This window comes from Peromyscus eremicus, chromosome 9, assembly GCF_949786415.1.
Source record: "Peromyscus eremicus chromosome 9, PerEre_H2_v1, whole genome shotgun sequence".
NCBI lineage: Eukaryota > Metazoa > Chordata > Mammalia > Rodentia > Cricetidae > Peromyscus > Peromyscus eremicus.
The window spans coordinates 34,221,534-34,240,965 of NC_081425.1; the positions used below are offsets into that span (position 1 = coordinate 34,221,534).

General features: G+C 36.9%; 1 long non-coding RNA gene across 1 annotated transcript; it reads left to right on the forward strand.

Moving 5' to 3' along the window:
• Positions 1 to 4,810: 4,810 nt before the first annotated feature.
• LOC131919878 (uncharacterized) lies at positions 4,811 to 12,341 on the forward strand. The gene is made up of 3 exons (XR_009381447.1): positions 4,811 to 4,864; positions 6,170 to 6,269; positions 12,240 to 12,341. It is a non-coding gene; the product is annotated as an uncharacterized LOC131919878 (long non-coding RNA).
• Positions 12,342 to 19,432: the final 7,091 nt, after the last annotated feature.

Here is a 19,432-nt window from a genome sequence, read left to right on the forward strand (position 1 = left end):
AAGCTGTGATTCAAGCATCCAAAATAATAAAACAAGTAATTTTTGTCTTAATGTTTGTCTGCTATTTCTTACAGTAGCAGGCTGCTAGTTAGCATACTAACCAGAATATGAGAATCTACAAATGCTCTTCAAAGCAAATCATGAAAGACAGTGGTAGAGAAACTGCTTATAGTGTAGATGAATGTTTCTCAAAATCTATTCACATCAGAATAATTGTTGTTGTTGTAAAAACGGTAAATACCTGTTTAGGTTTTCTGTAATAGGTCTGGGGAGCCTGAAAAAGTCTCAGGCCATGCTAATGCTTGGGTCCTTGTAGCTGACTTGAGTAGAAAGCATGTAAGTGACATTACTGGCCTTGATCTGATAGTATTATGTAAGTACTAATAAGTACTTATAGTTTAATTCTCCCTCCTTAATTTTTAATTTCATACTAAAATTATTTCAAATACTATTTCTTTTGCTGTAGTTACAATTCCAATGAGTAAAATGATATATTGATACTAATAGGCATTCAGAATCTCTTTATGGAAGAAATGTTACTTTTGTTTTGTACATAATTAGTGAAAAAGGTTGGGATAGGGGATTGAAGCAATGAAAGAAAAAATTCAGTAGATAGAAACTTGCATAGGAAATGCATTGAAAGAAAAGTTGTTGTGAAAAGCGCTTTCCTATGCTGAAATTCAAATATATCTGCGGATAGTTGTGTATAGCACAGGATTTGAAGACTTAAAGATACTTTGCATTATTTTTATTTGGAGGCTTAAGGACCAATGGAAAGCAAAATGCACCAGGGAAATAATTACATAGGCCACAAGATGGCGGCAAATATCCTCCTGCTCACATGCTAGCATGCTTGGCTCACTTGCCAGTTTGAAATCTGGTAGTTGAATTTGAGAATAAAATAGAAACTCGGTGTTTTAAGTAGTTAAAATAATTAAAATTTGAACCTAGCCATTACCGAGGATAGTTTAATCATAAGTGAACTCATGCATTTTAATCACAGATATTAAATCCATTTATTAGCTCACATTAAGTGATGGAGAAATGTACATATTCATATTCGATAAGTTTATTCTTCGGTGAATTTCCTTGGCAAATTGCAGTTCAAGTTTTATTGGAAGCACTAATAATACTACTAAAGAGTATCTTTGCAACCTTTGCTTATTACATCTATGATTGTAAATGGATTTTAAATACCTGTTTATAACTGATGATACAGTTTTGTGTTGCTTGTTTTTTGTTCTGTTTTTCTAACACTCTTTTCACTTAATCATTTCAGTATCTGCATCCAACAACTGATGGGAGCAGATACAGAGATCCACAACAAAACATTATGCAGAGCTCTGGGAACTCCGCAGAAGTGGGAAAGGAAAGATTGTAGGAGCCAGAGGGTTCAAGGACACCAGAAGAGCGTGTCCTGGCCCACAGAAACAACTAAGCAGGCCTCACAGGGGCTCACAGAGACTGAATCAGCAGTCATTGCTGTGGGTGTCTTTCTGTATGCTGTGAGTATGTGTGACTCTGGTTGGTTGATAAATAAAGCCATTTGGCCTACGGCAAGGCAGTTAAGAGGCAAGCAGGAAATCCAAACAGAAAGACAGGAAGAGAAAGGACAAGCAAGGCAGACTACTACTTGCCACTGCCAGAAGAAGCAAGATGCAGAGGTATTGGTAAGCCACGAGCCAAGTGGTAAAGTATAGATCTATAGAAATGGGTTAATTTAAAATATAAGAGCTAGTTAGCAAGAGGCCTTCCATAGACCATACAGTTTGTAAGTAATATAAGCCTCTGTGTGTTTAATTGGGTTCAAGCTGCTTCAGGACCGGGTGAGACACAGGAAAACTTCAGTTATAAGTCATAGACCCGGAATGAGTCTACACCAGATCCTTTGAATGTATGTTGTGATTTTTTAGCTAGAGTGTTTGTTGGACTCCTAGCAATTTGGGTGGGAGGTGTCTTTTATTCTTTTTCCTGCTTGTGGAATCTATTTCCTTCCATTAGGGTTGTCTCATCCAGCCTTAACATGGGTTTGTGCCTAGTCTTATCGCATCTTGTTGTGGGGAGTCAGCTGGTACCATTGGGAGGCCTGCTCTTTTCTGAAGGGAAACAAGTGGACCTGGAGGAGGGGGAGAGAAGAGGAGGAGAGGCAGGGGAGGCTGCTGAAGTTGAGATGTATTGTATGAGAGAAGAGTAAATAAATAAAACAATTAAAAATACAAAATATGAAATTCAAAGTATTCAGTTCTTCCCTTGTTTTTGCCACATGATACTCCTTCAGCCCGAAGTTTCAAGTGACCAATTATTTAATGCTTTTCTTTTCAAATCAGTGAAATCAAAGAAGCTGATGATCTTATTGTGAAATGCAGAGTCTCAGAAAACTTCAGTACAATCAGTTATACATATTATAGATATTTATGGTGAATTGCAAAGCAATATGTGATGTGGATGATAGTGAAATGAAGAAGACAGTCTAATTTGAAGGGCAGTGTGGTGAGCAGTATTCAATGTGGAAACTCAGGCTGGCTAAGGTTAAAAGTTCGATGGGAACCATAGGGGAATCCGTTACTTAGTGATGTAAGGTTCCTTGATCAATGATGTCACAAAACAAAGGCTGAAACACAGAGCCTTGTGTAGAAAGTAAAGGTGAAAATTGAGACAATATTACCTGTTTAAAGAAGCCCAGTACTGAAAAGAATGAGAATACCTTCTGTATTTTAGAGAGGATACAGCCTATATTTTATGTCAAGATAATAGAAATTCAGAACAAATTTTCATTGTCTTTGTGAAAGAAGATCATCAAGGTGAAAAAATTTTTAAAATTAGGTTCAAAATTTGTGCTTCAGCTTATTTTAGAAAACATGTTAAGTACAAATCTATATGTAGTTCATATAGTTTTTATTAAATGGTTTTCTATGTATTTATTTCATAGATAAAACTATACCCTTCACCTGAAGTAAACCTACAGTGCAAGATAAACTATTTGTGACTGTAATATAGTAATTAAATGACTGACAGCACCATATGAGTTTTAAGAGGGGGACCAATTAAAACTATTTGGGAAATTTTCAAACACACTCACTCATACATACACATACAAACATATACACACTCAACACACACACCACACACATACACATACACACACAAACACACATAACATGTTAGTAACTTACTACTGAATGTGTCCAAAAAACTTAAAAAGCAACACTTTTAAGAAAATATTGGAGGGAGCTAGAGAGATGGCTCAGTGGCTAAGAGCATTTGTTGTTCTTGTTGAGTACAGTAGTACAATTCTAAGGAAAAACATTTTTAAAAATAGTTATAGCTCCAACTTCATTAGATAGAGCTGACACATCCTCCAGCCTCTGTGGGAATCAAACGCGTGTAATACACTAACATACATGTATGCAAAAACCCATATATACACTACTATATATGTATATATATAATATATGCATATGTATGTATATATATATGAACACACACACACACACACACATATATATATATAGTAAGTTAGTTAGTGGTTAACAATTGTAATGAAATGACAAAAAATATACTTTCTAGCTAATGATAAATATGTAAATAACTTAGATTTTTATTAATATTACTGAACAGATTCAGAAAGAGATTTCTTTAAAAGTTAAGGCAATAAACTTATCCTTTCATTCTTAACCACAAATTTCATAGAAACCCACACATATTCCTCCCAACCTGCTTATAAGTTTTGTATAGTGAGGACATTTATACACCAAATATAATTGAGTAATGCATGACAGAATGGGTGTTTGAAATATTAAAATGAAATTCTCATTATAAAGCACTGACATTTGCATTACTGGTGGTCTTGAATCTTAAGAGTTCAAAAGAGCTTTAACACTATAAATTTGAGCACTTATTATTTTATTTCCCTGTGTGAACTTTGTGTGCTTTCTATATTTATTGGTAGCAATTCTTATCAACTTTATCTTCAGTATAATATTATTTATTTACATGTAAGAGTACTTGGGCCATTGCAAAACATATTAACCATTCAGAGAGATTAAACAAAATGTGATGTTTCCATAGAGCAAGGTGCTTGGCATCTATCAGTTTATCATTTCTTGAATCACAATATAGTTCTTCATGTGTAGCGGTGAGCCTATGGAAGAGTAAAGGTTCCCATGCATTTGTTTACATGTGGGAGAACACTGAAGGTCAATTTGGGTGCCTTTTGCTATTGCTTTAAGTTTTATTATTTGAAACAGGGTCTCTTCACTGAGCTTGTAGTTCACCTATATCCGGGATTGGCATGGAAAAAAATATGCTCATTCAATAATCTGTTTTATTTAAAAAAATATACTACAGAAATAATAATGACTGAACTTTGACACAAACACAGTAATAAGAGCTGAATTTGTTACTTGCCAGTGGCCATGTCAGAGGAGCTTCAGGTTGCAATTGACTTTAGGGAATAGGCTCCCCATATTGCAAGGCACTGGTGGGTGAATTTCAGATAGACAAGGCTCCAAGGGCTTTGGCTCCAGAATGTCTCTTGCTAGCACTATGTCTTTGCATGTTCGCCACTGCCATTTTCCTTAGGTATCTGGCTTGGTGTGAATGGGTGGGAGAATCCCCGCTGCCTTAAATTGAGTGTGATTGTATCATGGAAATAACCTGTTCTACAGAGCATTGTTACCTGTGAATTATGATGAATATGATTTCCTCTTAAGCTGTACTGTTCAACTGGAGCAATGATTTTATGTAATAATAGGGTTATCTTAATTACTATTTTGATGATTGAGTTTTTTTTTTTTTTTTTAATGGTTATAGTAAGGGAACGAACAGTTGACGCCCGGAGTTCTTGTAGCATGGTGAGAGTTAGGTAAGTTTGACCCTTCCAGGCCACACTTGTTAGTCTCAGGCTGTGCTCACAGAGAGGAGTTTTCCTTCTCTGTCAAGTCAATTTCTGAGGAGAAAGGCTGCTTAGTGAGTCTGAATTTCTGTTTCAATTCACCATTCAGTTTTATTCAGAAAAAAAATGTTCTCAGGAAGTACACTGAACATAAAGTTATATTCACATTTTAGCATTTAATTTGAATTATCCTGGCTAGAAATGTAATTTGCTTTTCTTTTGAAGAATCTAAGCACCATGGTAGAATAAAACACTACTCTCAGTAAAAAAAAAAAAAAATTATAAGAGATTATGATAGAGGTTAGTTTACTGGGAAAATTAATATAGGCAAAAAGAGGATATGGTGTTACCCCCAACTTTGATAAGGCAGGTGCTGCCGAGGATAAAAATTAAGAACAAGGAAGTATCACACAGCTAGGACTTAAGAGTCTCTCTAGAGGACTTTTGTAGACTGTAGCTTAAGTTTGAATAAGAAAAATGATTAACAAGAAGAATTGAGTCTCAGAACCTAAGATAGTCCAAGTTCTTTTAATCTTAATGTTGGGAGATGTGTTCACAAGTATTGGTGTGCATCATAGCTAAAACAAAACTTTAAATAATGACTAAAGGTTAGGTGAAGATGTTTTTGTTAATAGTTTTGAGGTACAAAATCTTGGGGAACAATTTAAAGTTTATAAAGTCATACTTTCAATAGTTGAACAAGGGACTCATTGAGGTCAGGGAACAGAAACAACAGCAGCCTGGCTATTGCTGGCTAACTCACCTTTCATGCTAGGATAGTTTGGTGATCCAAGATGATTTTAATTCCCTGTACCCATTTCTGCCCTCAGCTTCCTGATATAAAAAGCTGTTGATGAATGGGTATGTGTACCCTGAAGATTGAAAGTAGAGCTCACTGATTGTTTTTAATATATAAATGTTTAGATTTGTGATGCTTTTAAGATTCTTTATAAGGTTACCTTTTGAGGTAAATTATAAAATGATTTATCCTTTATTTTTAACAGCAAAATGCAGCCTTTCAGTAAAAGAACTGGCTGAGAAAATTTACCTTGCTTCTGTATACTCTGTTAATCTATAACAAGTTGCTTGGACATGAATGTATATGGGTTCTTAGGATAATTTGTATATCATCTATAATACATAGAATGTTTAATCGTGTAAGGGAAATGGGAGACATTTTGTACTTGTATTCACTGTAATCATTGACTTAAAAAGTAAAATGTAACCACACTGTAATTTTTATTTTGCTTGAAAAATTTTGCTTGGATATATAAGCTCTATGGGAAAAAAATACACAAGAGAGGGAAAACACCAGGAAAGATATAGAAGAAAAGTTAGAAGGAAGACATCAAGAGAGGTACAGAAGGGATATGAGGTAAGAAAAGAAATAAAGATGAGAGATGATAGAGAGACCCTAAAGGGGTGTGTGTGTGTGTGTGTGTGTGTGTGTGTGTGTGTGTGCTCCCTTCTTCTGCCAGCCTCAGGAAGTAAAGTTCAGCCCCCCCTTTCTGACCCCAGAGAATTAAGTTTTACTCCCTCAGATAGAAAAATCAAGTTGAGTGATTAGTTCAATGACTCTGTGTACCCCCCTCTGTCTCTGAGCTTGCGAAGGCTGCTCCTCAGAGCAGCAATAGTTACTAGGCCTTTGTGTTAAGTATAATAAATCAGTCCTTACAAAAACAATTGCTGAATGAAAATTCTTGTTGTTGGCTAAGGTACAAAGTTGCCTTGAATGCAGAGTCCTGATGATTAGATGTTGTGGAAGGTGAAGGCAAAGGAGAATGAGTGGAGCTGGAATGATGAGGTCAAACATTACATGAAATGAATAAAGCCTCTTCATCCACATCATTGGAAGTGACTGTGTCCTGCCTAGTCTGCAGCCACTCAGACCCAAGTAAACACTCAGAGGCTTATATTAATTACAACTGCTTGGCATTAGCTCAGACCTACCACTGACTAGCTCTTATACTTAAACTAACCCATTTCTGTTAAGGTATATGTTGCCACATGTTCCATGGCTTTACCTATATGCCATTACATGCTGCTCCCTGGACAGCAGGCTGGCATCTCCTCTCCTGAATCAGCCTTCCTCTTTACAGAATTCTCCTTGCCTGCTTATCCTGCCTATACTTCCTGCTTGGCTACTGGCCAATCATCATTTTATTAAACCAGTGTACAAAAAGCATTATCCCACAGCAAGAAGGAAGATAATTACCAAGATTTTGTTAAGCACCTATTCTCTGCATGTGTTGATATATCATACTATAACCTATTAAGCTGTATAATGTATGTGCTAATCTGCAATAAAGAAAATCTTTGACCAACAAATAGCAAAGAGTAAACAATTACATGGAGTCCCAAAATTTCAGTTTGGAAGCATGTTAATTGCTCTAGAGAAGACATCAACAGATCTTCAATAAAATAAAAAAATCAGATCAATTATTATTTTCCACATGTCAAAATACATACCATTCAAGAAAACAAGAGATCAATTAGTAAGTCTTGATCCATTTGTGCTATACTATTTGGGGACTTGACAATCATTGATGTGCTTTGAGAACAATGATGTTACCCATAGATGGCTTTATCTCAGGGTCACCAGACTCTACACATTGAAAACAAAAAGACTACTGAATTGTTCACTAAAGAATGTTTTTTTTTTTTCTGAAAGCAAATCTTTATTCCTCTTATTAGAGTAATTAAACACAAGTGAAATATTAAAATATAAGAAGAAAATGTAATTTTCACTGATTTGCAGGTGTTGACTGAAGAATAGGACCTCCTATAAAACAAAATAAATTTGTGTAGTTAATATCGAGGGTCGAGGGAAAGAGAGCTTGGGTGAGTGGGAGATCCCAGCTGGATCAACAACAGAGAGGGAGAACAAGGAATAGGAGACCATGGTAAATGAAGACCACATGAGAATAGGAAGAAACAAAGTGCTAGAGAGGCCCACAGAAATCCACAAAGATACCCCCACAACAGACTGCTGGCAATGGTAGAGCGACAATCCGAACTGACCTACTCTGGTGTTGGGATGGCCAAACACCCTAATTGTCGTGCTAGAAACCTCATCCAACTACTGATGGACCTGGAGGCAGAGATCCATGACTAGGCCCCAGGTGGATCTCTGGGAGTCCAATTAGCGAGAATGAGGAGGGTTTATATGAGAGAGAATTGTTGAGACCAAGGTCGGATAAAGCACAGAGACAAATAGCCAAACAAACGGAAACACATGAAATATGAACCAATGGCTGAGGGGTCACCAACTGGATCAGGCCCTCTGAGTGGGTGAGACAGTTGATTGGCCTGATCTGTTTGGGAGGCATCCAGGCAGTGGGACCGGGTCCTGTGCTCATTGCATGAGTTGGCTGTTTGAAACCTGGGGCCTATGCAGGGTCCCTTGGCTCAGCATGGGAGGAGGGGACTGGACCTACCTGGACTGAGTCCACCAGGTTGATCTCAGTCTGTGGGGAAGGCTTTGCCCTGGAGGAGATTGGAATGGGGGGCGGGCTGGGGGGAAGGTGAGGGGGGCGGGAGGGGGGAGAACAAGGGAATCTGTGGCTGATATGTAGAACTGAATTGTATTGCAAAATAAAAATTAAAAAAAAAAATAAATAAATAAAAAAAAATCTTAAAGCAATAAAGCCATTTCTGATGGGAAAAAAAAAATATTTGCTAATCCCAAATGAGAGAATTTTTCATTTTTTAAAAATGTATTTGATCACCTATTTCACAGATATCAATTTCTTATTCCATAAAAATCAAGACAGAAATATTGGCTATTCTGTCTGGCTGCAGTAAAGTTTGAACTTTTTTCCACAGAGTGACATATAAGACAATCTAAGTTTAGAGTGATGGGATTTCAAACAGTATCACATTCAATTCTCTGAGGAACAACAGCTGTGTAAACCAAATGACAATGTTCATGTCCTTTTACTAAGAATGGAAGTATCAGTAGAGTTCTTAAAGGTCACAAGAATACATTTTCACCTAAATCACAAAATGTTATGTTTCACTCTTCACCTAAAACAGAGTTCTTTATGTTTGTTCAAAGGACATAAGGATTTAGAGAATTGTCAATATCTCAAATTACCTAGCCTGATATTGCAATGCACATCATATTCATCCTTTTCTACCTGCCTCAGTACAGTGAATTAAAAGCTATAGTTCCTCAAAGACTGTTTTGGAATATAAAGAGAACCAACAACAAATGCATTGCAGAATGTTAAAAGTACTTATAAAATAGGAACAATTGCAAATGACATGATTCTAGAATCTCTCCAATGTCTTCATAAATATTAAAGTAACTAGATAGCAAATATGAAGGCATAAAAGAACTTCTATAACAAAAATACCAGATATCACCACAAATATCAACCTTAGAGTGAGTTTTATCATAAATGTTCGCACAATCAGTATCTATTTCAGAAGGAAAAGGTGTCCATAGAGCACAAAAATGTGTTCACAACGGCAGTACCTCAGATGTTAGCAGGCTGCTTGTGATGACAAAGTTAAATCCTGAAGGATTTCACCCAGTTTAGTTCATGAAGACTCCACAAATTTGAGAAGTTTTAGAATCAGATTTGACACCATATGTCAAGACACAAGATGTGAAAACCAACTGAGCAGACCTCTCTTCCTACACAGCCCTTTCTGTGTTAGATTGTCTGGAAATGGATTCAAGAGAAATTAGGATTTGGAGCTTAGTGACAAAAAAAACCCCACAAGATCTAGAAAAGGCTGTGAATGCAAAAATAGAGAAACTAATAGAAAACAAATCATTGTGTTTTAAAATATTACACACATTAGAAAGGCTATGTTAAAACACAATTTAACAAAAGAACAACCATGATGTGTCTACATCATAATGTGAAAAAAAAGATGAATTATCACATCATCAAAAAAAACCTAAATAATTCAAAGAGAGATGTTCATATAAAAGATGAACTTTGAAAACAAGCTGATAAAAGAAAGTACATATGATTGAAGAATATTATGAACTAAATATAGTAAAGTGATATATGTAGATACATACTAAGATATAAAACTGAGAACAGAGACATAAAACCTACACTTAAGAATACTCATCAGTGAGTGAACACATGTACAAATAATACTACATGTAACAAGTTAAGAAAAATAGACCATTTTTTAGAGAAAATGGAGGTATAAGAAGGAAAAAGCCCCCACACTGGAGGAGTGTAATTTATCAAAGAATGATCTTAGTAACTATAGGTTATATTGAATTCTGAAAATATAAACAGGTAATATATAAAAGCAAAAATATTCATTTATATAGACACACATATCTGTGTATACTTACCCAGATTTAGTAACAAACATATTGTAGAAATGTTGCTATATCTTTAAGAGAAAAAGTCTTAAGAGTAGTTAAGCAATAATTGTGTGAATTAGAAAGAACATGACATTTTAATTACAGTTTTCCATCCAACCTTCTCACCAGAAGAAAATGCAAGAGAATAATTTAGGTACTCAGAAGAGAAAATGAGAGTCAGTGATTATGAGTACAGCAAAATTTACCATTAAGAATAAAAGTGAAAACAGACACATAAAGGGATTCAAATGACATTGTAAACAAGAGAGTTTCCTGGAAACTTGTAGAGGAAGTGGCTTAAGTAAATAAAAGAAAGGGAATGTATTCATTATAGGACACTGCTGGCATGGCCTAGAACTGAATTCTAGATGGTCCTGGGTGCTGGCTGGATTTGTATCAACTAGAAGACACAAGATGTAGGCATCTGAGAAGAGGAAACATCAATTGAGAAAGTACCTCCATATTTGAGAAAATACCTGCTGCCTGTAGAGCATTTTCTTAAATAACAATTGATTGTGCTGGGCCCAGCCCATTGTGGATGATGCCAACTACGGGCAGACTGTCCTGTGTTTTATAAGAAAATAGGCTGAGCAAGCCATGTAGAGCAAGTCAATAAACAACATCCCTCCATAACTGCTTCATTAGCTCCTGCCTCCAGATGACTGCCCTGCTTAATTTCCAGTTCTGACTTCCTTCAGTGATTGACTGCAGTGTGGAACTGTAAACCAAAAAAATCTTTTCCTCCCCAACTCGGTCTCCGTTCACGGTATTTCATTGCAGCAACAGAAACCCTAAGAGACCCAGGAACCTAAGGGAAAACCAAATGCTTCTCCTCTGTTAAAGGAGCCTGGCAACATAATTATACCTAATGATGGTCCATTCTCCTCATAAATCAGTGACTTGTTCTGCCATCATCAGAGAAGCTTCCTTTTGGAGAAACTGGGAATAAATACAGAGGCCCACAGCTGAACAATGTGCAGAGAGTGAGAGAATTTGGTACACTGAACCCTTAATTAAATATCTCCCCTCAGGGCTCAAGCAACCTTGAGGAAAAGGAGATGGAATTATTGTAAAAGACAGAGTGAATGGAGGACACCAGTACATAGGGACTTCTAAACACTGCTAGACCAAAGGATGTAAGAACTCAGAGACTGTGGCATCATGTACAGGGCCTGCACAGTTCTGGGATGGATGGGATCCTAGGACTTAGAGGAAGTATACACAAGCCTGAATTCCTCAGCCAGAAACTATATACAGTGATAACCAACCCCAAATTCTAAAAACAATAGTTTTCTACAACAGAGTTTCACTGGGTATACAAACCCCTCTTAGGCTGGCTCAATTCCCAGCAGTAGATGCTGACACAAAATGAACTCAATGGCATTTCTGTAGTTCTCCATCTCATAGTGGTTGTGCTGAATAGCTTTTTGTCAATTTGACATAAGCTAGTCACTGGAAAGGAGGGAGTTTCAGTTGAGAAAATGCCTTCATAATTTCAATCATTAAGGAATTTTCTATATTAGTGATTGATACCTGGGGGCTCAACCCTTTGTTGGTAGTACCATCCTTTGACTGGTGGTCCTGGGTTCTATAAGAAAGCAGATGGAGCAAGTCATATTCAGCAAGCCATTAAACAGCACCCCTCCATGGTCTGTGTATCAGCTCTTAGCTTCAAATTCTTGCTCTGTTTGAGTTCCTGTCCTTCATGGGAGCCTAGAGGTTTCCTAGTGAAATCTGAGCTTGCTTTACCCAGCAGGACTGCATAAGATGATGATTGAACCACAGGCCTTGCTCCCAGGTATTTGGAAGGGTCCACACTTGGTTGTTTCTAGCAAGGGGGAGGACTCTTTGGCACTGTTATAAAAAAGCCCTTTTGAATAAAGTACTGGGCCATTGGGTATTGACCCAGATCCTCCCAAAGCTATCCCGTGTTTCTGTCTTTCTTCTTCTCGCTGGCTGGTCCTATCATTCTACCTAATATTTCTAATTTTTCTCTCTTCTTCGTAGGAACCCTATAAAAGGTAAGGGCTGATCCCCCACAGTCCTGGCATCCTTCAATGATGAAAAATGAAATGGAAGTATAAGCCAAATAAACCCTTTCTTCCCCAACTTGTTTTTGGTCATGGTGTTTCATTGCAGCAAAAGAAACCCTAGGACAAGTTGCAACCAATGTAGTGAGGTATGGCTGTGGCAGACCTGACATGTTGTGAGGAAGAAGGTGGAAGGACTTTAAAACTTTGGACAAGAAAAATCACTGAGAGTCAGGAGTTCATTGAAGTGTTCTGTAGGTGGTTAGAATGTAAGAATGTTGAAAACAGTACAGATAATGAAGGCTTGTCTTGTAAAGATTCAGAGTAAGGCAAAGGCTCTTTTGAGTTACTTGCATGAAGAATCTTAGATTCACTTCAGCTGGAGCTGAAAAATCAGCTATGATTAACATGAAACCTGGACCACTAAATTAAAACCTTTGTTTTACTGGGACAGTTGATACTGGTTAGGTGGAACTGAAAAATTAACAGTGATTAAGAAGAGACCAGCATTGTTGTGGTGAAATATTCTAGGAAGTTTTTCCTGAGCATGGTTGAGATGAAATCTTCTGGGAAGTATTTCTTGAGGGTCAGCAAACAGAAGCTGTGCTTCAGAGGCAGCCAAATTTGTGTGGGCAGCTGAAGTTGGGAGTGTAAGGGTCACTCAGATGATACTGGTTTCAAAGACATGATGGGGTCATGGAGAACAGCTGAAGCTTGGCACTGTGAGGGGCCAGGCAAGGCCATTGGTGAAGACTACAGTCTTAGTAGCAATTGAAGATCAGAACTGAAGGGATCACATGAAGTTGAGGCTTGGCACCATGAAGTCAGCCTATGAAAGGCTATTGGTGAAAGTGCAGCCCAGTTGCAGCAAAAGACCCCGGTAATTTGGAGATGCCAGTACCACGAGATGGCCACCAGGAACAGCAGTAGCAGTGGAATGAAGCTACCCACCACTCAGAGTCTAGATGACAAGCTGTGTGTGCTGCAGAGCGCAGACCTGAAGAAGCAACCCAAAACTCTTTGAGGAGTCCAGGACATCATGCATATATCTCAGACATGGACAGTTGGAGTTTGGTGTTATGTTGATCTGATTGTGGCTCTGCCCTGATTCCCCCATCTTGAAGTAAGAAAATATTTTATGTTTTACAGGAGCCTACAGTGGAGAGGTTTCAAACTTTTAAAAAAGAGATTTTGTAATTTTAAAAAGACTAGATATTTAAGGGGACTGAACCTTTAGTATGTTTGAATTTGTAAAGACCGTGGAATTTTTAAAGTTATTCATGTTTTTAATGTGAGGACTTTGGGATGAATGAAAAAGGAAACGTTTGTGGCTTACACGTTGATGTGTTTGTGTGTCAAGTTGACAAGCAGTTATTTGTGCTCCATAATTTATGTCGACCACAAGACAGAGACACTGGAAAGGAAGAAGCTTCCGTTGAGGAAATGCCTCCCTGAGATCCATATGTATGGCATTTTTTTATTAGTGATTCAGGGTGGAAAGCAGAGCTCCTTGTGGGTCATGCCACCCCTGGGCTGGTGGCACTAGGTTCTATAAGAACGCAGGCTGAGCAAGCCATGAGGAGCAAGCCAGTGAGCACCAACCATCCATGGACTCTGCATTAGTCCCTGTGTTCAGGTTCCTGCCCTATTTGAGTGCCTGTCCTGACTTCCTTCACTGATAAACAGTGATATGGAAGTATGAGCCAAACAAAGGCTTTCCTCAACTTGCTTTGTGTCATCAAAGCTACAGAAACCCTAACTAAGCTAGTGCTCGGCCAGGGCTTTTTTTTTTTTTTTTTTTTTTTTTGGTCTTTTATAGATCTTTTCCATATATGTTATAGTTTTCTGTATTTCATTTTTATAAGATTTCTGTTTTTGCAAATGTATGTTTCTGCAGCTATACATGTTTCTTGACCTTTTCCTTTGTCTTCCGATTGCTTGTTTTATCCTATTTTGCTTTGTTTTTTATATTTATTATTATTATTATATTACTTTTTTATCCTAATCAGAGATAGAAGAAAGGATGTGGACTTGGGTGTTAGGGGAAAGGGAAGAGTTGGAAGGAATTGGGCGAAGTTTAAGGAGGGGAAACTATATTCAGAATATATTGTATGAAAATAATCTATTTTAAATTAAAAACAATTACATATGAGACCAGCAATAGCCTCATATTTTTAACAGAAAGTATAGTAAATATAATTAAAACAAATCATAGTAAATATTAGAAAAGAGGAAACACTGTAATGAGAACATTTGTCTACACCTTGTTTATAATAATGGTTACATAATTACATAATTTTGTGAAAAGTCATTAAACTGTTGTGTTCTTACTAGTGAATTAAATGATATGTAAATAACATCTTAATGGATTTATAAGGCAAAAGGTTTTTTATTATTGTTATATGAACTCAAACTTTCTCTAGCTACTCCACCACCCTGAAGCCAGGGGTAAATGCATTTCAACAGCCAGCATGTGAACCATAACAAAATGATGATGACTTTAAAATTAGAAAGATGAACAACAGTGATTACTATTGTGGAGATCTGTGCTTCTGGGGCTTATGAAAGCCTGATTCTGTGACCTGTTTTGAGTACATGAATATTTGCCTGGTGATGATGCATTAAACAAAAAAATGCACTTTAGCATTATAATGTGACAAATCCTAAATAAAAAAATTGTAAAAGGGCTGTGTTTTATAATATCAAATCACGAATGTTATTTAAGAAGGTAAAGGTGTATTATACCCAGACACATTTGGAGGTCTCTGTGTGTGTATAAATGTATACACAGTTGTGTTTGTATGTATTTCTACATATTAATCTTTTCTGTACTAGGGCCAAAGGGTACAATTCGGAAAGAGATAGATCTGAGAGATGGGGTAGGGGTAGGAAAAGGGTGTTATAGCTGAACTTAGGATCTCCAAACATTTTTCTTGTCATCATTTCCTCAATAGTATACATGATATTTAGACTATATTAAATATTATAAATAACAAAAACTAATTATTTCAAAGGTTACTAATAATAAAGCAATTATCAATACTACTTCATGTATTTAAAACTAATTATACATAGAAATTTAGTTTAATTTTGTGGAATTTGAAGAAGAAATAATAAAATTATTTTGATTTACTATAACATGACAGCTGCAATAAAAGGAAGGTTGCTTGATATATCACAAAAATAAAAGCTATTATTTATAAAGTTGAAAGAAGAGTTTTGAAGCAGACAAAAGTTCTCAGAATGTAGTTTGGTTCTGTTTTCACAATGATACTGTAATTTAAAAAGATAAGTGAAGAATAAAAATTGACTTTTATAATTGCCAGTCACTACGGTGAGTAGCTCTCTTGCTAAGTAAAAATATTACTATCTTAGTTTTCTTACTTTAAAGACATGGAGTCTTTTGAAAAATGTGTATCTAGAAAGTCAAGGATGACTCTCAGAATTTTAGATCTAACTATCCTGAGCCCTAGACACACAAAAATTCAACACTGTTAGAAGACTAAAATCTGTATGTAGAATAATATGATCAGAAAGAAATAATCCCTGAACACAAATATCTCAATAACAATTCACTCTTTCTTTATTAATAAATTACATACCAATCAAAGATCCCCCTCCCAACTCATCCCCCATTTCCTCTTACACTTTCCTATTCAAAAAAGAAAATCTGTTTGTACTAGAAATCCTATTTTATTTATTTTTGGCCATAATTTCACAAACACCTCCTCAATAAGCTAAGTATATTTCTTAAATTATATCCATATGATAATCACCTGATCACAAAGCAATAAATTGTCATTTGAAACTATGTTGGTCTGCTGAAAACTTGTTTATTTTAAATATTATTGTGTATAACTTTGGTTATTCCTCAAACAAGCCATTCATGAGATCAGAAGACCAAGGCTCAAAAAGAATGAAAAAATAAATTTATATGATTGTAGAGAATGTAAAATTAATAATGTGATAGATCAATGTGGCTTTCACAATTAGTGCTAGTCTTCAAAAGATACTTCTTATTGGCAGGAATTCATGCAAATTAGATGAAAAGAGAGCAAACACAGCACCAGTTCATGAAAATTTACATCTTACATTTTTTAAGTAAGTTTAGCCTAAAATGACTTTGCCTTAAAATATTTACACAGGATAGAAGGAACATATTTTTATATGAATTCATTTGAATTTCTTTCTTTAGGGGATGGATCTAATTCTTTTTATACCCACATGTTTAAATGCAAATTAAATGATTTGAAGTAACTGGGAACTTCAAGAACTTGTTAGCATTGTTTCATTGGAAAAGCATATTTGCTGTCTTAGTTTGGCTTCTTTACTTTTTCGCACACAATGTCAAGTGTGCTACAAGTGTTTGTTGAACAGCATATCTAGGCAAACACAATTCAAGAAACACAAAATGATTGGACATATATAAAGAGCTATGGAAATGTTTGCCTATCATGGCTACCAGTGAGTAGTCTAAAAGAATTAAGACTTAAGAATCATACTGCCTAGGTATTATTGGACTTCCATGTATCAGGCAGCGTTAAGGTAGGTAGATACTCATCTAGCACAAAGGTCTACTTGTTTCTTTGGATTATTTCAGGGTTCTAGTGACTCCCTATTCTTCTGAATCTTCAATGACACAGAAAATGCCACAGTCTTTTGTGTAATCTCAAAACTTGGGATTATTTTTCTGACATCTGTATATCTAGGATACACCCCGATGTTTCATTGATCCACTCTCACAATTTTCCCTAGACATTTTGGCAGGCATACCTGGCCCCATGATACAATGATAAAAAGTTTTATAGGGCTCACTCTGCTGTAATACCTAGGAGAGTGACTCACCTCAAAGCAATAGCTTGGGAGTTTACTCAGTTGCAAACTTAAAATCCAGACCACACTCTGTTTAAACTTTATTTCTTTCCCAAGAGTAGAAGGCATATTACAGCAACCTTTGTGTTCTTTCAGAAAATTCTGTCAATGTCTAGGGCAAAGCTCACAATGAAGGTAAATTCTTCTCTTACATGAAGGTAGGAAAAAGACGCTTAGAAATGCTTTGATTTTGTTAAAAAGGCAAATGTCAGTCTCAGAAAGTTATTCTTTCTATTCCTGGTGTACCTACAGGTTCCTCATGTAGTACCTTTGCAGGCATGGATTACTGGTAGAAATAAACATTATTTTTGTTTTTGTTTTTATTTACTTGCCCTATTCTTACACACATACACAGTATATGTATACATACACATATATATATATATGAAAGGTATGCATGCATGAAAGTCTGCTGTGGGATGTTCTGTATGGCAAATGTGTTGCTCTGATTGGTTGAAAAATAAATCACTGATTGGCCAGTGGCTAGGCAGGAAGTATAGGCAGGACTAACAGAGAGAAGAAAAGAAAGAACAGGAAGGCAGAGAGAGACACTGCCAGCTGCCACAATGGCAAACAGCATGTGAAGATGCCGGTAAGCCACGAGCCATGTGGCAAGGTATAGATTAATGAAAATGGATTAATTTAAGCTGTAAGAACAGTTAGCAAGAAGCCTGGTACAGCCATCCAGTTTGTAAGCAATATAAGTCTCTGTGTTTACTTGGTTGGGTCTGAGCGGCTGTGGGACTAGTGGGTGAGAGAGATTTGTCCTGACTGTGGGCCAGGCAGGAAAACTCTAGCTACAAAAGTCTGTGTTTACAATTAACAGTACTCAGTACATAGATTTGGAACTTTAATTCTCAGAAGTGTTATATTCATATTTGAATACACTGATTCATATTTATTGGGAATAATGTAAGATTAATTTTAGATAATATGACTGTGATTAAATTTTTCCACTAATTCCTCTGTATGGTAGTATGAGATTGAATTAATAGCATTTATTCATCTTTTTTTTAGTAAGAAGAAATCTTTTTTTATTAAGAAATTTTCTATTCATTTTACATCCAAACTACAGATCTCCCTCTCCTCCTTCCTTCCACCCCCAGCCTTCCCCCCGAACCCAAACCCCATTCCTACCTCCTCCAAGGCAAGGCCTTCCTTGGGGAGGCAGCAGAGCCTAATACACTCAGTTGATGCAGGTCCAAGTTCCTCCCCCTGCATAATCTTATAAAAGCAGTGATATAAGGAAAATCCAGTATTTTTTTTTTCTCTAGCAGTGAGCATGTTCCACAGTAGTATTCAGGATAGGACATGTAATGTATATTAAGGATAGTTGTTTGATCACTTTCTCTCACATATTCCTCATAACCATATTTAAAATTCAAAAGATGCACATTCATTACTTGAAAATCCTAAGCAATATTCTGATAAAAGATATCTGAATATTTTTAGAGATTGCATTTAATGTTATGTGCAGGAGTGTTTGCCTGAATGTGTGACTGTGCCTATGGATGCCACCCCAGTTCTTTGTCTAGGGGTGAAACCTAGGGAAACTGTCCTCCCTGCTCCCTAGATGTCTGTTGATACCACCTTGCTTGCCATCTTGTTTATACAGCTACCTCTAGGAGAGACTTTTTTTCACAGTAGGCTTCTTGGCACCCTAATTCTTTTTTTTTCTTTTTTGTTTATTTTACATACCAACCCCAGTTCGCCCTCCCTCCCCTCCTTCAACTCCTCTCACCTCCTCCAACCCACCCTCATCCACTCCTTAGAAAGGGTAAGGCCTCCCATGGGGAGTCAACAAGGCCTGGAATGTTCAGTTGAGGCAGGACCAACCCCTCCCCAGCATCAAGGCTGTGCAAAGCATCCCACCATATGGAATGAACTTCAAAAAGCCCACTCATGCACCAGGGATAGATCCTGGTCCCACAACCAGGGGTCACACAAACAGACAAGACTACAAAATTGCCACCCGCATGCAGAGATCCTAATTTGGTCCATGCAGGCTGCTCAGCGGTCGGTCTAGTACCTGTTTGTTCCCATAAGTTTGGGTCATCTGTCTCTGTGGGTTTCCCCATCATGATCTTGACCCCCCCTTTTTCCTGTAATCCCTCTTCCTCTCTTCAACTGGACTCCCAGAGCTCAGCCTGGTGCTTGGATGTGGGTCTCTGCATCTGCTTCCATCAGTTACTGGATGAAGCTTCTATTATGATAGGGTATTCACCAATCTGATTACAGGGGAAAGCTGTTCAAGCACCCTCTCCACTATTGCTAGGGGTATTAGCCTTTGGTCATCTT